Source organism: Mesocricetus auratus, unplaced genomic scaffold (assembly GCF_017639785.1).
Source record: "Mesocricetus auratus isolate SY011 unplaced genomic scaffold, BCM_Maur_2.0 Super-Scaffold_100007, whole genome shotgun sequence".
Taxonomy (NCBI): Eukaryota; Metazoa; Chordata; class Mammalia; order Rodentia; family Cricetidae; genus Mesocricetus; species Mesocricetus auratus.
In genome coordinates, this window is record NW_024429191.1 from 94,114,989 (window position 1) to 94,131,828 (window position 16,840).

The following is a 16,840-nucleotide window of genomic DNA, read 5'->3' on the forward strand; positions in this document are numbered from 1 at the left end:
TGGACTCTCTAAGAAGGGGAACTTTCCATGGGAGAGCATGGAGGGTGACAATGGCTGGGCCAGCGGGGCAGTCACAGACAGGGACCATGGAAGGCACTGTCCAGGAATAGGTCTACACATGGGGCTCTGGAAGGTCCCCTCCACCCTGGCAATGGACATGTGCCCCTGGCTGGGGCCTGGTTTGTATAATGGGACACCAGGGTAGACTTCTGCAGGCAGGAACTGGGGGTCTCAACCCTCACTGCCGTCTGTCTCCGGCTATCTGTCCCACCTCTGGGGAAGTCTCATCCAGGGGGCTGGCCTGAAGCCTGCAGCAGGCCCTAGCGGTGGTGACTGATGTGTGACTCTGGTTAGCCCTGGGGTAGGAGCAGACACAGAAGGTGCTGGGCCGCCGGCTGGTTGCTTCTGAAGCTCCCAGAAGCTTCTGGCCCAGTCTTCTCCCAGCTCCTCGCGGCTGCAGCAGGGCCAGCAACCCTTGGCTTGCAGTCAATCACTCCAGCTTCTGCTTCTGCTGTCTGGTGACCCTCCTCCCAGATCTCCCTCCGTCAACGAGGGTATCTAAGGCCTCTGGGCAGCCGGGATGATCACACCAAGCCATCACACCACATCTGCAAAGAGCTTTTCCTTCTTTTCTTTTCCAAGAAATTGCCATGTTTATGCATGCGCGTGCGTGCGTGTGTGTGCGTGTGTGTGTGTGTGTGTGTGTGTGTATGTGTGTGTCCATGCTGTGACAGGTGTGGAAGTCAGTGGACAAGCTGAAGTAATTTGGTTCTCCTCATCTACTGTTTGGGTACAAAGGTCGAAGTCAGATCATCAGACTTGGTGGCATGCACCTTTACCAGCTGAACCGAATTGATGGCCTAAGAGCCTTTCTCACAGACATTATTAGGTGGCATGTGGGGGTGTATGTATGTGTGTGGTGGGGTGGTGGGAAGTGTGGGAGGTGGTTGGGGTATGTGGGAGTGGGGGTGTGGGGTGTGTGTGGTGGGGTGTGTGGGAGGTGGGTGCACGGTTCCCCCGTGGCGATCATGGGTCTGGTTATAAGACTGTGTAGCTGAGAGGTCCCTGACCTCCGGGTCCCCTGCCTCCACCAGTGCTGGGACTGCAGGTGTGAGCTCCCACACCAGGCTCTTTGCCCATTCTGCAGTCAGACTGCTTTGTTGTTGAGTTGAGGGGGCTCTTTATATATGCTGGTCCGATCTATCTTCTCAGTACTTTCCGTGCCCCGTGGACTGTCTTCCCCCAGCACCTGCCTGGGTTTGTGGCTGGAAGTGAGTGCAGACAACACAACACCTGGCCACTTGGAATTCCTTCAGCCTCGCCTGTCAGGCGATGTGATGTGTCTGCCTGTGTGTGTGTGTGTGTGTGTGTGTGTGTGTGCAGGTGTAGACACCTTGGTTATTGTTCCTCAGGGTACCATCCACCTTAGGTTTTGAGACAGAATCTCTTTTTTATTTTATTTATTTATTATGTATACAATGTTCTGCCTACATGCCAGAAGAGGGCACCAGCTCTCATTACAATGGTTGTGAGCCACAGTGTGGTTGCTGGGAATTGAACTCAGGATGCTTGGAAGAGCAGCCAGTGCTCTTAACCTCTGAGCCATCTCCCCAGCCACAGAATCTTTTTTGGTGTTGCTGTTTTGTTTGTTTTTCAGACAGAGTTTCCCTGTGTAACAGCTCTGGCTATTCCTGGAGCTTGCTTTGTAAACCAGGCTGGCCTTGAACTCACCGAGACCTGCCTGCCTCTGCCTCTCTGCACCTTTACTTTAGGGTATGCCCCTCTGTGTTCTGTCTGCCCTGTGCTCACGGGCGAGCGGCCCTCAGTCTGGACTTCAGTGCAGGGTTCTCACATGTGTGTGCTGACATGCTCGTGACTGACGTCACAGGGCATTGCCGTCAATAATGGCGGAAACACTACAGGGGCTGGACAGATGGCTCCCCAGGTAAGGCTTTTGTTTTGTTTATTTATTTATTTTTTGAGCCAGAATTACTCTGTGTAGCCCTGACTGTCCTGGAACTCACTCTGTAGATCAGACTGGCCTTGAACTCAGGGATTTGCTAGTCATTGCCTCCCGAGTCCTGGGATCAAAGGTGTGCGCCCCCATCGCCCGGTCAGTTAAGGCTCCTGCAGAAGACCCAGTTTTGGTCCTCAGCACCCACACAGCAGCTCACGGCAGCTCACAGCTATCTGCAGCTCCAGGAACTCCTCTTCTGACCTTTGGCGGTACCAGACACACACACTGTGCATGGACACACATGCAAGCAAAATCTCCATACACATAAAATAAAAATAATAAATAAGGGGCTGGAGAGATGGCTCAACAGTTGGAGCACTGGCTGCTCTTCCAGAGGACCCAGGTTCAATTCCCAGCACCCACATGGCAGCTCACAACTGTCTGTAACTCCAGTTCCAGGGGATCTGACACCTTCACACCAATGTACATAAAAATAAAGTTAAATAGGTTTAAAAAATAATAAGTAAATATTTTTTTAAAAAAAAAGAAGAAAGGGGGCTGGAGAGATGGCTCAGAGGTTAAGAGCACTGGCTGCTCTTCCAGAGGTCCTGAGTTCAATTCCCAGCAACCACATGGTGGCTCACAACGATCTGTAATGAGATCTGGCGCCCTCTTCTGGTGTGTAGATGTACATGGAGGCAGGGTGTTGTGTTTGTAATAAATAAATAAATCTTTAAAAAAAAAGAAGAAGAAGAAAGTATGTATTGCAGATTCAGGGTTCTGCCTAGTGTCCTAGTCCAGGGTGGAGAGGAAGGGACTGGTAGGGTGGGGGGGGGCGTGAGGGAGTGTTGGTGTTCTATCTGGAGAGGGTAGCCTCAGTCTGCCACTGTGATGTGTTGGTGGGTAGGGGTCATCCTCCAGGACCTGGGTACTCAGTGTGGACACAGTGTATTCTAGAGACAGGCAATGCCTGTGCACAGACACTCTTTATTTGCAGGGTATTTGTTGATGGCTCAGCAAGGGACTAACTTGCTACCTGCAGGGAGTTTAGGGACAGCTGCAGGGATCCTATCGTCCAGCAGGGGGCGGTGCAGGCTCTGAAAAGACCAGTATACCTGGGCACCGCTTTCCCTGGACCTGCTTCTCTGGTTCCATGCTTCTGCTGCTGTGGTGTTGGAGGTGTGGAGGGGGCTGTGCTGCTCTCAGGACAACTGAAGGGGAGGGAAGCAGGATGGGAACTCCAGGGAACAAGAGGTCATCCGATTTCCCCTTCTAACTGCATGGTACCTGGGGGGAACGGAAGGGGTGCCTCCAGGCTCCTATTGTATTTTATTTTATTTTCCTAGTTTCTGTTTGATGTGTTTCAATCTCTCAGACTTTTCCAGTTTTGTGTGTTTGTGTGGTTAGTGTGCACAAGTGTATGGAGGTTGACATTGTCTTCTATCATTTCCACCTTTGTTTTTAAAAAACACTTTAGTGTGTGTGTGTCTGTGTGTATGTGCACATTACACACATGGCATGGCATGGGTGAGGACAACCTTTGGGAGTCAGTGCCCTCTGTGTGGGCTGGGTGATTACAAGCATATGCAGCCATCTTTAGCTTTTACATGGGAGCCAGGAATTAAACCCAGGTCCTCACTCCTGTGAAATGGGCTTTCTTTACCAACCTAGCCATCTCCCCGGCCACATTTTTCTAACTTTCTGAGAAATATTTCAAGCATAAAGGAAAGATGGAGTCAGGTGGTGGTGACGTACACCTCTAAACCCTGTACTCGGGAGGCAGAGGCAGGCGGATCTCTGTGGGTCCGAGGCCAGCCTGGTCTACAGAGCAAGTTGTAGGACAGCCTCCAAAGCCGTACAGAGAATCCCTGTCCCGAAAACCATAGATAAATAAATAAACAAATAAATAAATGGTGACATTGTGACTACCCACACACCACTTCCTGGACTCTGCCGTGAATGTGGCCTTCTTCATCCTCCCTTGAAGTCCCTCCTCTGCCCACCAGCTGTCAGGCTCTCCCCAGACATATTTTGTTGACTGATTAGTTAATTTGTCTTTGAGACAGAGTCTCTTGTAGCCGAGGCTACCCTCAAGCTCATTATGTAGCCAAGGCTGGCCTTGAGCTTCTGATCCTTCGGCCTCCGTAAGCTGAGGGCTGGGATTAAAGGCGTGCGCCACCAGACCTGGCTGCCGAGACGCGGTTTTAATAGGGCTGCAGACGCCAGGACACACGGCCTTTACTCCCCTCTGCTCCTGTTTTACTAACCACATGATTCTCTTTCCACATTTTTGTGCCTCTCAGATGATGGGGGTGCTGTCCCGGGAATTTTGACAGGTAAACCCACTGTGTGTCCCATCCGCAGCCACAACACACAGAACGCTGGCATCGCCCCCAGGGAGTCCCCCGTCCCTTCCTTTGCAGTTGCTGGCTTTGTGTTCTCCAGGGAGTTTCCCCACACTGGATTCCCGTATCTGGTTTGAATGACGGCAGAGTCATGCTCACCGCTAAGGGTCCCCGTGGCTCGTTCCACATTGCAATTGGGTTGTGCTCCTCACCTGACCTCTCTGCGGTTTTACATTTTCCTGTTTCCTGTGGTTGCCTCTGGTCGGGGTTCCATGATGAGGGTCTCATCCTGGACGCTGCCTTTGCTTGTCTTGTGGAAACGAGCACCTAGCCTGACTGGCCCTTAGGATCAGTGTCTGTTTAATTCTGGAAGAAACTGCTAGATCTTCACCCAAAGTGGCCACGTGGCTTCGGTCCCAGCAGCAGTGTGCAAGGGGTCTGGCTGCTCTACGCTCGTGCCCACATCTGCTGCTGTCACTCCTAAATCTTAGTCGTTCTGGTGGGGCGGGTTGTGCCATTTCATCCCGGCTTTAATTTTGCATCTGTCTGATGACTAATGTGGCCCGCCACATTTTCATGACCTTCCTAGCTATTCATATATATTTTTTTCCCTTTGTAAAATATCTTTCTGAAATCTGTTGCTCATTTTCAAATTGGATGGCTCAGCTCCTCCTCATTACTTCTGGATACTGGCCTTTCCTCGGATGTGTGCTTTGCTAAGAGTTCACTCCAGTGCCGTGGCTATTGGTCTCGTTAATCGGGTTTTTTAAAGAGTACAAGTGTGTCCCCTTGCTTTTGGTGAAGTCTCATTTTACAATTTCTTTTTTTTTTCTTTTTTGGTTTTACGAGACAGGGTTTCTCTGTATTGTTTTGGATGCTGTCGGTCCAGCCCGGCCTCCAACTCACAGTGATCCGCCTGCCTCTGCCTCCCGAGTGCTGGGATTAAAGGCGTGCACCACCACCGCCCGGCTGCAATTTCTTTTTATCCTCCCCCCTTTGGCTTTTCACTTTCTGTGTTCTGTAAGGACCGTCTTGCACCAAGTTGCAAAGACACAGTCAGTTTTCTTCCAGCGTGTTTATAATTTTACTTCTTCTGCCCCAGCTTTGGGTCTGGAGTAAGGAGGGATCGATGCTCATGTCGTCAGTGGTTTTCTGAGACCTTGCAGTTGTTAGGCTTTGCCTGCTGACATTTCTTTCCCGGGTGTGTGGTTTAGGCACTTCCCTTGAGAATCATTTGAGGGCTGGGGACGTAGGAGGTGTTGGTGCTGCAGAGACCACGCTTGGTGATGGACAACACCTGTCACCCCAGCACTCAAGGGATGGGGCCAGGAGATCTGGTCAAGGTCATCAGCTCCATGGCGAGTTTGAGGGCAGACTGGTCTAACTGAGCCTTGAATGATAAGGAAGGGGGGGGGCTCTGGAGAGAGGGCTCAGCAGTCAAGGGCTCTGGCTGCTCTTCCAGAGGACCTGGCTTTGGTTCCCAGCACCCACGTGATGGTTCACAATTGCCTATAACTCAAGTTCTAGGGGTTCCGACTCCCTCTCTGGCCTCTACAGCATTGCAAGTGGTACACACACAAACAGGCACACACACACACACACACACACACGTAAATAGAATTTTTAATTAAAAACATTTTTAAAGATTTTATTATTTATTATGTATACACCATTCTGCCTGCATGTATTCCTACACACTAGAAAGAGGGCACCAGACCTCATTACAGATGACTGTGAGCCACCATGTGGCTGCTGGGAATTGAACTCAGGTCCTCTGGAAGAGCAGCCAGTGCTCTTAACCGCTGAGCCATCTCTCTAGAAAAGGCCAGTTTGGTTGTACATACACCCGTGATCCCAGCACTTGAGAGGTAGAACTGGGCAGGTCTCTGTGAGTTCTCTGTCAGTCAGGGCTAGAGTGTGAGACCTTGGCTCAAACAAACAAATAAATAAAACGAAACTTTAAAAAGAGAGAGAGGGAGAGAGAGTTGGGGACAGGGTGTCTGAGAGGGTGAAGGTGTTGCCACCAGCCCTGACGCCCTGCGTTAGCCCCCCAGAACCCACATGATAGAAGGAGAGAGCTGACTCCCCAGACTTGCCCACCGACCTCTGCAGCCTACACACACACACACACACACACACACACACACACACACACACACACACACGTGCGCGCGCGCGAGTAAAATTGCGAAGGTCCCCATCGTTCTACTGACAGATTGCACTGCTGCGCTTTCCACAGAGGGCTTCTTGTGAGTGTTTGTCTGATTTCTTCCTGAGGACTGTAGCTTTTGGCACTCCTGTAGGCCGAAGTGCTGTATATATATTTATAGAGCAGATAGACTGTTTCTCTTGGGACCCTCTCAAAACATGAGGGTGTTCCTAACACGAGTAGGGGCAATGGCTCCCCTGAGCACCAAGCAGCCCCCTCACTGTAGGGGACTCCGCGGCCTGGTAATTCAGACCAGCTCTGACGCTGCCATTTGCCTACAGGCGATGTAGGCCTCGATGACTTGGGGTTCAGCCCCTTAAGGCTTCCCTTCCTTGGATGCCACTCAGCAAGTCTGGTTTTCTGGAAATTCTGACTAATCAGCTGTGGGTTGGGGAACACTCTTGGGGTTCAGTTCATTTGCTGAAACAGTTAATGCAACATGGGGATCCCTTTACTTAAGCTTGCCCATCTAGGAGGCAGGATGTTGTATTCATAATAAATAAATAAATCTTAAAAAAAAGAGTGTTCATGCATGTGTGTGTGCATATGTGTGGATGTGCATGGTGTGGGTGTGTGCACAAGTGTGTGTGCATGCTTGTGTGTGTGTTTATGCATTCCTGTTCGTGTGTGTGTGTGTGTGTGTGTGTGTGTGTGTGTGTGTGTATACGCGTGAGCGCAGGTGCTCAGAGAGCACAGCTTCTCTTGCAGTTAGAGTTACGGGTGGTTGTGAGGTGGTTGTGAACTCCCGGCCAAACCCAGGCTTGCAAGAATGTTATCGGCTGCGCCATCTCTCCAGCCCCTCAGGAAGGTTCTTTTGAAGACTAGAAATGAACAATCAGGCACTGGGTGAGGTTTGAAAAGGTGTGGTGCACAGAGCTGAGGTGCACCAAGCTCCCTGAGCGTGGGTGGTGCTCTTCTAGTGTGATCCTGGACTGAGTCCTTCTGGGGTGTCATGGAGACCGTGTCACGTGATGACAACGGCTTTAGTGTCCACCACCGGGGACAACAAACCCTTTCAGTAGTCAGTCACCTTTTGCTGATTGCTGATAGGTTGCACAGCAGGCGTGGTTGCTCACACTCATGGTTCCAGAGCCCAGGAGCCTGAGGTAGGAAGACCAACAAGAGTTTCAGACCTGGGAGACACAGGACGTTCACGCCCTCCTGGGCTTCAGAGAGCGAATACGTCTCTGGGCTGCAGAGATGACTCGGTGGTTAAGGGTGCTGGTGTTCCACACGCTTTTAATCCCAGCATTCGTGAGGCAGAGGCAGGGGGATCTCTGTGAGTTTGAGGCCAGACTGGTTTACAAGAGCGAGAGTTCCAGGACAGCCTCCAAAACAATATAGAGAAACCCTGTCTTGAAAAAAAAAAAAAAAAACAAAAAGCCCTGGTTGCTCTTACAGAGGACCTGGGCTAGGGTGACTGTCAATTGTCTGTAACTCCGGGTCCAGGGGATCCGATGTCCTCTTCTGACCTCCACAGGCACCAAACATGCATGTGTTGCATAGACATTCATGTAGGGAAAACATTCACACATAAAGTAAAAATGAATAAATATAAAGGAAAATTATGTCTTAAAAATAAAACAAATGGACAAACAACTCCCCCACAAACTCAGAACCCATGCACGCACATACACACACACACATCATCTCCTACACAGGCATCTCCCCCTCCCCACACACAGGCCCCATATTAGTAGTGGTTAAGATCGCTGATACAGACTGCTTCCTGGCCAGGCCCTGACTAAGCCACCAAGTCAGTAGAAGGAAGGAAGTAATGATGATAAGGGCAGAAATCAAGGAAATGGAAAAAGAGAAAAAATAAGGTCATTCTTTGTTTCTTTAGGACGATACAGAGCAGCAAACTTCAGCTTGATTGCTGAGCTGGAGAGGGAGTCAGGATAGAGATGGCCGGTGTTAGCGACGAGCGTTACCCAACTCAGTCCTGTAGGTAGGGCAGGCCTGGTGACCTCACCTTTAGTCCCAGCACTCCGAGCCATAGACAGGTGGATCTCTGAGTCCCAGGCCAGCCTGGGCTGCATAGTGGGCGATGTTATGTCCTTAAAACCCTATAGAAAAAGAAATGTCATGAACAACCTGTGTGGATATATTCAACAATGTGTAGAATGTCAACCAGATTTTCTGAATAAAATTTGTCAGGTGGGGGGGGTTGGGGGGAGGGTACGGGAGGAGGGGAGGGAATGGGAGAGGGACCTGGAACTGACTTGTGAAGCAACCTCGTTTCTTATCTAAATTTAAACTGGAAAATAAAATAAAAAAAAATTGTCAGGCAGGCGTGTGGTGCACACCTGTAACCCCAGCTTTCAGGAGTCTGAGGTAGGAGGATTGAGTTGGAAGCTAGCCTGTCTCAAGGGAGGAAAAAAAAACCCAATAACAATGACCAAAAATCAAGGATGTTAGAAGAAACCAGAATAGTGTTGTGTCTATGGAGTTTAATTGTGCTGGGCAATGATGGTACGTGTCTCTAACCCGGCACTAGGGAGGCAGAGGCAGGTAGATCTCTGAAGCCAGCCTGGTCTGTGGAGCCAGTTACAGGACAGCCAAGGCTATACAGAGAAACTGTCGAAAACAAAACAAAACAACAACAACAAAAGAAAAAGAAAGAAAGAAGGAAGGAAGGAAGGAAGGAAGGAAGGAAGGAAGGAAGGAAGGAAGTGTAATTGTAAGGCCAGGTGTTGGTGGCGCACGCCTTTGATCCCAGCACTCGGAGGCAGAGACAGGCGGATCTCTGTGTGTTCAAGGCCAGCCTGGTCTACAGAGTGAGTTCCAGGACAGGCTGCAAAGCAATACAGAGAAACCCTGTCTTGGAAAAAAAAAGGAAATGTAATTGTAATAACAAAATCTCTTTCTAAGGAGAGCGCTGGGCTCAGATGGCTCCCTTGGTGGATCCTATCAGGCAGCTACGGGAGAGTTGATGCCAACAGTATGCACGCTTTAACAGACAGAGAAGTAAGGAATTTTCAAGTCCATTGCAGGAGGCCAGAATTACTTCAAAAAAGACATTATCAAAACCAATAAACTAACAAAGAAAACACTTGTCAGTATCCCCCATAAAACACTTAACCCAAAGCAGGCGAATTAAAAAATCCAGGAACTATGTAAAGGGTTATAGCTCACAGCCAGGTTGGACTCATTCCAAGACTGGCTTAACACTCAAAACCAGGGCTGGGAGTAGTGTTATGGAAAGGAGAGCCTGGCACTTGGGAGGCTAAGGCAGGAGGAATCAGGAGTTCAAGACCAGCCTTGACTGCATGACCAGTTGGGGGTCAGTCTGGGCTTCATGGAGACAATGCCTGCAAGCTGTCTTCTAGGACACACGCGCGCACGCGCGCGCACGCACACACACACACACACACACACACAATCTTTAAAAAGAAAGAAAAGGTGGCCATGAAGGGTTAAAGAGGCCCAATCCAAAGAGGCAGAGAGCTGCTAAAGATATGAACAGACGCTGCCGGTGGTTAGAGACCACACTAAGGATCCCAGTGGGAGAGCCGCTGGAGGTGCTGAGAGCCCAGCCCCAGGGTTGCAGGACCCTTGAAGGAAGGTTCTGGACCCTGGAGGAGACAGAGGCACCTCTCCCTTGGAGACACCCTTTGGGGTCCTACCGTCATCCTGTGCTGTCTGCTGATTTCTTAGAAATGGGGTGCAGGGTTCCAAGGTTTCTCCTGAGGGAGCTGCTCTTGGCTGGAGGGTACAAGGAACTGGCCCCTTCCTGACACACTGTGGGACCACAGTGCTTGGCCTCTGCGTGGGTCAGAGCAGCCTCCGTGTTACAAACTCGTAGGCGGTGGCATCAGGCTCGGGTTCAGCCTGCTTCATCGGTAGCATCAGGTGGCCATGGTGTCACCACCCTTGGACCAGGGGAGGGAACATAGCGTTCCAGCAGCCCCAGATTTGGGGCTTGACCTTCAGGGACTCAGGTGCTGTGTAGCTGTGGTGTGATGCAGGGCCAGCCTACCTTCTCTCATAACCGCCTGTTGCCCAGCAACATGACATGGCGTCCTCTTTAGGCCAGGCTTCAGCCATGCAACTTGGGACTGCCACAGAGCACTGGCGCTGTTCCCTGTGTGCCTAGGGCCCCGGGATCTGCTCTCCGGGCGTGGAAGGAGGGGATATCAAAGGCCCTGAACCTTCTGTTACATTTATTGCTGAGAAGAGACACACTGACCAAAGCAGCTTACAGAAAAGAGGAATTTTCTGGGGGGTAGGGGGGTTGCTTACAGTTTCAGAGAATGAGACGATGTCCATCCTGCCGGTGACCATGGGGAGCATGTGTGTGTATGTGTGTGTGTTTAAGATTTATTTATTATGAATACAACATCCTGCCTCCTGTACAGATACACATCAGAAGAGGGAACCAGATCTCATTACAAGATGGTTGTGAGCCACCATGTGGTTGCTGGGAATTGAACTCAGGACCTCTGGAAGAGCAGCCAGTGCTCTTAACCTCTGAGCCGTCTCTCCAGTCCCTGAAATGGTGTGTGTTTTAAGACCTCAAAAAACCACCTCAAGTGACATGTCTCCTTCAACAAGGCCACACCCCATAATGCTTTCCAGTTTCACCAACAGCATTTAGACACAGGAGCCTCTGGGGTCTTCTGCTCAACCCACCGCAGAGGGGATTCCCAAAGGCACTGGCCTTGTCCTCTCTGCGTCCCTGTGCTTCCCAGGGACAAGTGGCTGGCACAGGCCGGGAGCTTCCCGCCAGAGGCTCACACCCCTGCTGGACTCTTCCGCACAGGACCCAGCCTGTGTGTGTGTGTGTCCCCTCAGGTCCTGTTCCTACACCTCCGGCCCCTGCTGGATTACCAGGTCCGGAAGGAGGCCTGCCTCTCTCCTTTCCCCGAGCATGCTTGTGTGCATGTGTCTGTGTGTACAAGTGCACGCACACGCCTTTGGCAGAGGAAATGATTCACACCCAAGTTCAAAGGTTGGGGTCAAAGCAACCAGCGTGGGTGAAAGGAACCGAGAGAGGAAGCAGGGTGGGGACAGGAGGCTGGGTGTGTCCTGGAGAGCCGACTCCCACACTTGGAAGCCCTGATGGAAGTCACCCAAGTAAAGGCGCCATCGGAGTCCAGTCTCCCGAGTGTGAGACGCACTCAAAGTGAAGGAAACGTCAGGGGCGTGTGTGTGTGCGTGTGTGTGTGTGTGTCACTGTGTGTGTATGTGTGTGTTGAATATGGGGTGGGTACAGATATGTGTGTGTGTCAGTGTGTGTGTGTCAGTGTGTATGTGTCAGTGTGTGTGTGTCACTGTATGTGTGTATGTGTGTGTTCATGTGTGTGTGTTCATGTGTGTGTGTGTCAGTGTATATGTATGTGTTGAAGTGTTGAATATGGGGTGGGTACAGATACAGGTATGCGTATGTGTGTGTGTGAGTGTATGTGTGTGTGTTGAATGTGGGGTGGGTGCAGATATGTGTGTGTGTGTTGAAGTGTGTATGTGTGTGCATCTGTGTGTGTATATATGTGTGTGTGCTGAATATGGGGTGGGTGCAGATATGTGTGTGTGTGTTGAATATGGGGTGGGTACAGATATGTGTGTGTGTGTGAGTGTATGTGTATGTCACTATGTGTGTGTATGTGTGTGTGTTGAATATGGGGTGGGTGCAGATGTGTGTGTGTGTGTGTGTGTGTGTGCGTACATGTGGCTCTCTTATTAATTTCAGTGTCTCCCTGAGTGTCTGACAGAATTGTCGCATGCCTCTCCACCCTTCCAGGATGCACGTAGAAGGCCATGCATGCCCGAGTGCCCTTATGTGCTTGACATCACACACACACAGACACACACACACACACACACACACACACACACCAGCTAGGGGCCAGAACCCCAGGGTCAGTACTTAGGCCTGGCAGGAAACGGGCTCTGGGAAGCGGCGTGCCCCACCTTTGGCATGAAACCGTGTTTTGTTGCTGTTCGTTCACAGCAACAGAGCTTGGGGGTGGGGAAGGGCAGCTTCAATTCCAAGAGAGAGTTGTGTGGGACAGTTCAGGGACTCGCCACTGTCTTTGAAGGGCTTGGGGGACACAGACGTATCCCCAGGAGGCGTCATCATGCTGAATGCCAGGGTGCCCTCTTCTCTGTGAGCTGTGGGCCGTGGGAAGGCTGATCTCAGAGACGGCCTTCAGTCCTGCCCCTGGAGTTTCAGCCAAGATCAGAGCCTAGAAGGTTCCATGCCAGGAAGGGTTGGTCAGCAGCATAGCCAACCTCGCAGCTGGCGCAGGAACCTTAGGGAACCTGTTAACTAAAACACAGCTTCTGAGCTAAGCCTCTTGCTCTCCGGCCCTTAGTGGACTTAGGCGGGAGGCTCCCTGGCTGCAGACTGAGGTCCTGCCTCAAACAAATGACACCACACAGTGAAAGCAAAACCCCCGCAGGCTTTGATCCACCCTGGGTCCCCAGAATGCCTTGGAGTACAGGGAAGGGAGCCGAGTGGCCCTGTGAGTGTTGGGGTGGTCATGTGGGGCCCAGGTGCACAAGTGGCCAGCTGCTGTAGGTTGGGACGTAGGAAAATCCCCAAATTTTGCTGACCAGAGTGACGAGCGTGTGACCTTAGCCACATGAGACAAACTGGGGAGGCAGGGTTTGCGGGGGGGGGACTGCCAGGTACTGGGCTACAAAGCACTGCCTAAATGATCAGGGTTGTCTTGTGAGCATCCTGGGGACAGAGCCTGAAAGGAAGGTGTGGGCAGAGCTGACTACTCCTGGAGGCTCTGGGGATGCAGCTTGGGGCGGTGGCCAGGAATTCTTGGCATCCCTTGGCCTGTGGCTGTATGACTTCTGTTCCTCTTCTGTTTGATCTAGTGTGTGTATATGTGTGTAAGAGAGAAACAGACTATGTGCATGTGTGTCTTATGTATGTAGGTCTGTATGTTTGTGTGAATCATGCCTATATGTGTATGTGTTGGTATGTGTCGATCTGTGTATGAGTGTGTATCTGTGTGTGTGTGTCTGTGTGTGTGTGTCTGTGTGTATCTGTGTGTGTGTGTCTCTGTGTGTGTGTCTGTGTGTATCTGTGTGTGTGTGTATCTGTGTGTCTGTGTGTGTGTATCTGTGTGTCTGTGTGTGTGTATCTGTGTGTCTGTGTGTGTGTGTGTGTGTATCTGGGCCTGTGTGTTGCCCTCTTGTCTCCTCTGGTTGTTAGATCAGGCCCACCCACTCCATCCCACCCTCGTTTTTAACTCCATGATGTCTACAGATTCTCTATTTCCCGAATCAGGTCACAGACACGGGTATTCGGGGTTCAAGTCTGAACTCCCTGGTACCTTTTGGAGGGGTCATGATCCTCCTTCATAGCTGTTCAGTCCTAAGATTGTTGGGCTGGCGGGGCCCAGGAAGGACTCTATGGTCACAGACTTGAGAGTGTGTGGGGCGGGGTTCTACTGGGGTCGTGGGCTGAGGCGGCTGCAGAAACAGGGTGCTGAAGGACACTAAGGAGCTGCAGTCACCATTGCCACAGGACTGGAGGTCACCTTGCCTGGCAGAGAGTGCACCTTTGAACTCCCCCAAACAACAAAGCAGTCCTGGATATTTGGAACTTTCTAGAAAGCGTGGAAACATGGTTTTTCTCTCCATTTCCACTTAACATCCATGGGATAGGTTGTGTTACTGGTGCCTTGGGGTGTGGAGGAAGGGCTGTGTGGACACTGTGGATGGTGAGAAGGCGGGGCCTCAGAGCGGATGTCAAGACGATGGGCTCTTAGCTTGTGAGGGTTTGAATCGCCGAGTGTCCCGGTACTGAAGGAGCTGTGTGTGAGGTGGGGCTCACCGCCCAGCCCCTCAAGCGTCACCAGGCTCTGTCCTGTTATCCATCTCCCTGCTCTTTCCTTCCAGCTGCCTGGGTGGCGGGAAGCCTGCCGTCCTCGTTCCTATGGGAACAGAACCTCAGCTCCATTCAGTCTGAGGCCAGACTTGGAAATTAAATACCTAACAGGTCCTGGGAGGGTGTGAGCAGGTGGCCTAACATGCGTTAAGAGCACACGTGTGCACATCCACATGTGCACTCGGCCGTGAGCCTGGCGACCCAGCTGTCCAGGCTCAGGTCCCCCAACCTCTTGGGCCAGCGTCGTTCTCGGCGCTTTGCAGGTATAGGAGAGAGCACCCACCCGCTTCCTATAGACGAGAAAACGGAAGTATCGCGGAGCCAGGGGACTTGCCCAAGGCCTGCCTACCTGTCTTTCCCTCATCCCACAGCTGCTACCTTTCTCTCTGGTGTGAAGCTAAAAGGCATCAAGGAAGGCCCTAGAAACCTTGGCCCTTTGTTTTAGACTCAGTGTCTAGGGAATTTGTTTCCCCAAAGCTTCTGCTGGGGTTGGAGCCCCTTTCTAGCTGGAGGCTGGATGAGCCCGTACACAGAGCCCCTTTCTAGCCGGAGGCTGGATGAGCCCGTACACGGTGGTTGGGTTCGTGCCCAGCCTCTACAGCCCTGGCCGATGTGACACCATGCTGCTCATGGTCTGTGGGTTGGCGGGGGAGGTGCAGCTCTCTGCAGCTGTCAGGGGAGGAAGTGATCCTTGAGCAGTTCATTTCTCCTCCTTGGATGTCTTGACAGCAGCCAAGATTCCCACCCTGCTCTGAGCACCTTCAAATGTGAGACCCTTCCATGGCCTGAAAGGGATCAAGATAGAGTTTTGTGATTTTTTTTTTTTACGAGACAGGATTTCTCTGTATTGTTTTTGAGGCTGTCGGTACAGCCCAGCCTCAAACTCACAGAGATCCGCCTGCCTCTGCCTCCCGAGTGCTGGGATTAAATGTGTGCACCACCACTGCCCGGCTGAGTTTTGTGATTTTAACTTACTTTGTTTGTTTGTTTGTTTGTTTTGAGACAAGGTCTCTGTAAGCACAGGCTGGACTAGAATTCTTTTTTTTTTTTTTTTGGTTTTTCAAGACAGGGTTTCTCTGTGGCTTTGGAGGCTCTCCTGGAACTTGCTCTGTAGACCAGGCTGGCCTCGAACTCACAGAGATCCACCTGCCTCTGCCTCCTGAGTGCTGGGATTAAAGGCGTGCGCCACCAACGCCCGGCTCTGGACTAGAATTCTTAACAGTTACCCTGTTGTGGAGTCTTGGGGTTTCAGAGGTGGGGCACCATGCTCACCCAAACCAGTAAGCCTTATCCCCTCCCTCCCTCCCTGCCTCCCTGCCTCCCTCTCTCCCCCTCTCCTAGTCTCATGTAGGTCAGGCTGGCCTTGAACTCCCATGACACTGACCTTCTGTGTCTCTTGCTGGTTGCTGGGATTAGAGGTATGCACCGTTGTGCCCAGTTCCATGTATGCTGGGCAAACCCTCTACCAGCTGAGTTCCACCCACAGCCTTCAAGGTGTTTGTTTGAGGCAGTTATCTGCATAACTGGTCATGCTTTGCTCGTTGTATTTGCTCGAGAAAACACCTATGCTTCCCAAGCCCCTGATGGCTTCGTCCAATCTGCCTGACCAGATCCTGTGGTCCAGACTCCCTCTTGGTGTGTCTGGCTGTGAAGACAGGGGTCCTTTGTCCTTCCCTGGATGCTGACTCTGTGTGACGTCAGGGGAGCAGCTGGAGATGACCAGCACTCGCCCTGCTGCTGGTGGACTTGTGCTTCCAATTCCCTGGCATGCCGTGTCAGTGATGGCCAGCCACACGTGCACAGAGCCGCCACATGCGCGCGCGCGCGCAGAGCATCCGTTCAGATGTCCCTCCCTGGGGTGGGCTGTGCTGAACTCCTCCTCCAGCATGTTGGCCAACACTCGCTGGTGGCGCCTGATGGCTGCTGCAGCGTTCATCTCTGCCACAGAGCTGCGTGCAAAGACCCCAGGAAGGGATCTGAATCTGTGTGTCCCATGGGCCTCTTACCTGTGGGTGAGACTCTTGGCCCCATACCACTCCAGAAAGGCCTTCTGGACAAGGGACTGGGGACAGGCTGTGCAGGCCCGGGAGGGCTAGAAATATCTTTGGCTCTACTCCTGTGGTCCAGCCCCGAGTTGCCGTCTTTGAGGGAAACCATGAAGTATCTATTATCCCGACCAACCAACTGAACAAACAACCCCAACGAACTACCCGAACTCCATGGGATGAGGATGTAGCTTGCTGGTAGAGTTCTGTCTCAACTTCACCGGTTTCTCTAATACAAGCCAGCCCTGGTGTTTGGTGGGATTCTGTGTGCCTCCCTGAATTCTGTGTGAAGCCTCTTGTCCCACTGTCACCTCTAGAGACCCAGCAGGGGTGGCCGTGGGAGATAGGGTGTGTGGATGCAGACCCAGTGCTGCTACCCACTGTTAGGGAACCTGTACTCCTCCCTGAGGAAGGGGGGCATGGGGCAGCTGCTTT

General features: G+C 51.7%; 1 protein-coding gene across 2 annotated transcripts in view; it reads left to right on the forward strand.

Moving 5' to 3' along the window:
• Septin9 (septin 9) overlaps positions 1-16,840 on the forward strand; it is a 161,410-nt gene that overhangs the window by 37,079 nt on the left and 107,491 nt on the right. The window lies entirely within an intron of this gene.